This window comes from Mercurialis annua, linkage group LG8 (assembly GCF_937616625.2).
Source record: "Mercurialis annua linkage group LG8, ddMerAnnu1.2, whole genome shotgun sequence".
Lineage (NCBI taxonomy): Eukaryota > Viridiplantae > Streptophyta > Magnoliopsida > Malpighiales > Euphorbiaceae > Mercurialis > Mercurialis annua.
Window position 1 is genome coordinate 6,310,712 of NC_065577.1, and position 3,754 is coordinate 6,314,465.

The window sequence follows — 3,754 nt, forward strand, 5'->3', positions numbered from 1 at the left end:
TGAACAAGAACAATACTTAATCATGTGATACTGTCCAAACCACTTTTCCACAATATCCAATAATTTAATATATGATATGCACTATCTAACTAAAAGCTTGACTAAGTATCTAAGCATATCACATTCACTTAAACACTTAGGAAATCTCACACACACGCGTTCCACTCGGAAATAGACAGCCTATAACATCTAACAAATTCAATGAGACACATATAATCAATAAGGCTCTACTCTATACGCTGCAGTAGTTCCTAGGTACATAGGGTCAAACAGACACTTTTCATAGACTGGCAGTGGTAACTGGACCTACTGCTCTGATACCACCTTTGTCACGACCCAAAATTGAGGGCCGCGACCGGCGCTAGGGAATGGGAATTGTAGTTCCGAATCCCGTAGCAAGCCTGAACTTCACTAAAACTTTTTCGCAATTATCATATAAAACCTGACCTTACAAACGGAAACATTTAAACAAAAACACATTTATACACTGGTAAAAATCATACAACTTGCTCGGACTTATCATTTCCGTATCATATACGTACTAGCCCGGCATAAACTACTAGCGTCAAAGTTACATCACGGAAATCTACCTCCGTGGTACAAAACATAACTATTGTAGCCAAACCAAAATATGCACAACAGACAGCAACTATAAACAACATACAATTTTTACTGTTCTACTAGGCCATGACACTAGTCAGACATTATACTACTGCAGCAGACATGGAAGTCGGAACTGTTTATTGGAACATTGACTTCTGGTCAGAGACGGACTTCTAGCCACGTCTAGAATCTAGGTACCTGAAAAACACACTATTTGGGGGTCAGCTATTAAGCTGAGTGAGTTATACTTTACTTACCATATTATCAAAATAAGCATCGCATTTAAAACATTTTTAAAATATATATATACAATCACATTTTCAAACAATTCCAACATATACAATCACAGCGATTGCAAACAATTCACTTAAGACAAGTATTTGATCCGATCGAAACCTTAATCTTAAACTCCTTAACCTCTCCTAATCCGTATCATATTCGAATCATATCGTCCGAGTGGCCGGGTCCCGAGATAGTTCGACCGAGTTACCCGCTACCACGTGGCATAGTCCCGAGATAGTTCAACCGAGTTACATCATGCCACTACTTAATCCCAAGTTGTGGGTCCCGAGATAGTTCGACCGAGTTACCCACCAGATACGGGTCCCGAGATAGTTCGACCGAGTTACCTCGTATCTGCCACAACTATAATCCTCCTTTCCGATACCCAAACATATTCCATTTCATAATCATAAATATAATCAACATTTAATGAGCTCATATCAAACGTTTTAATGTACGAATATCTAGACTCTTATAAACACCGGTGATCACACGGCCTATTGACGCCCAATAGGTAGCTCGTTTCTTCGGATCGTATACAAATTCACATTCGCAAATAATCGACAAGTCATGAGCAAAGTAATACAATTCATATATCAAACAAGTCAATCCATAAACAAACAAGTTGAATATAATTCAATCATATACCAACAATCCAAATCAAACAATTCAACTCAAATAACTAATGCGATGCATTTAATAATAATAATAATATATAGTATATATAAAATAGTTTTTAATACGATAATAAGAGTGAGTAAAATATACTCACCGCTTGCTATCCATAATCTCTGATACTAGCTAAGCGATGTCGCGTTCTGTAAGTTCCGGGTTCCATTGGTAGTCGCCTCGTCAATTCTACACAAATTCGATAATAGCTCGAATTAATTACACTCTAACTATAATTAATTAATCTAAAACTATGTTTCTAGCCAACTTCGGCTATTGAAACCGTTCACTTAAAACAGTCCGACCCCTAAAAAAAAATTGACATTCTTAAAGTTAAGAACGTCGCCTACAACTTTCATTTAGGTCTCGGACTGAGATTATCACCCGAAGTTGTCGGAATTTGGCTCCGAAGTTAAGACCTTGGGCTGTTATAAAATTATAGAACTGCTCTACGCGACTTAATGTTCTGCCTTATACGAGCAGTTTAGAGTCCGATTCGACAAAAAGTTAAACTTAGACATTCGTAGATAACATCATTAAGTTTCCGTACCAATAAACGGAACTCAATTTGGACGTATACAACTCGAGATATGACCCGCGCACTAAGGCTGTTTTGCACAGAAAATTCTTGCAAAATGTCCAATTATCGTTTATACATTCGGATTGAAACTATTACGTGACGGAACTAAACATATCGATATCATATTTCAACATTACAATAATCCAGCCCTAATACATGACCTATTCCATCAATTTCATTCAACAAAATCTTAATCCAAAGTTCCATTTTCAAAACTTGTTTTACATCCAAATCAATCTAGCTCATAACGCTTAGCGTTTTCATCAATTATGAGCGTAATTGGACCTCGGGGAAGGGGTGACTTCGGCCCCTTCCTCTACTCTCTGCCCTCCCTTGCTTTGACAAGGGGAGGGGCTGCTCATGGACATCTCACAACAATTAACTATAAAACTTATCAAAACCGATCAATTACAACACGTAAACTTCATTTTTAAGCCTCAAATCATTATGGTCACCATTATTATTCAAAACAGCAAATTAAACTCTAACCCTTAACATACATCACACATAATTCACAACTCTCAAGTCTCACCAATTAAATCATTAAACTTTGCATAAACCATCAATTTACTCATCATAACCATCATCTACACCATTAGAATCATCATCACCATTTATACTTACAAATCCCGAAAATCACAGCTCAAAACCTAACCAGATTTAGTGATTCATACCTTGATTAATAGGTCTAGATCAGTAGAGCTCCTCCTCCTCGTTCCGTGGCCGCAAGAATCGCCCCAATCGGAGCTAAAACGAAGAAGATATGAATTTTTGAAGATTTTTCCATCATTTCTTCTCAAGGAAGAAGAAGACCACCTTTTCTCTCTAATTATTTTGTTGCTGTCATAAAATGAATATTCCAGCAATATTATCACATATAAGTGATAATCATGGGTTGGAAAATGTCCAATTTGATCCTTAAGTTTACCACCTCCTCACGCTTCGATTTTTAACTTTTCTTTCGTCCAATTTAGTCCGTCGATCACTTAATCTTTTGATCTCGATAAATTGTGTATTATTTATGTCCAAATAAATAATATCGACTTAATATCTCATAATTCTATCTCCGATAATTCATTTTTGCAATTTTTTAACTAAAAACGCTCAAATTCCAATTTGAGCTAAAATGAACTTTTTCTCACTTTTTCCTTTTAAATTTTGCTTTAACAAATATCGATACCCAATTATTCGATATTATTTTTTATAAGTTCTAATTCCCGTCAATAATCTATTAAATTTCCATTTTCCGGGAATTGAATCCTAATTTTCCAATTTTCGAGCCTAAGTGCACTTTATCCACCTTTCCATATTTTCCTTTTTAAGTCTAATTCCATTTCCTTTATGGAATTATTGACATTGAAATTTTCTTGTTAAAATATCAATATCGACCTACTCGCGTCTGTCCTTATTTATTCTTCTGTTTATTTTCTTTCTGGCCGCTTTACTTATCTTGAATCGGGCATGTTGCCTACTTTGGCAACGCCAGACGTACGGGGTATTACAGCTGCAGTAGTCAATAGGAGTCAATAACAGATTTGTGAATTGACTTCAAATGATTCATTTTAATGTAAACTCTGATATGATATTTTAATATCTATAATTATATTATTTAAAAGAGTT

The 3,754-nt window shown here is 35.6% G+C and overlaps 1 long non-coding RNA gene across 1 annotated transcript; it reads right to left on the reverse strand.

Annotated features, from left to right (window-relative positions):
- Positions 1-463: 463 nt before the first annotated feature.
- On the reverse strand, positions 464-3,184 carry LOC126662199 (uncharacterized). Its single transcript, XR_008789647.1, has 2 exons — positions 1,658-3,184; positions 464-813 (listed from the first exon to the last, which is right to left on the reverse strand). It is a non-coding gene; the product is annotated as an uncharacterized LOC126662199 (long non-coding RNA).
- Positions 3,185-3,754: the final 570 nt, after the last annotated feature.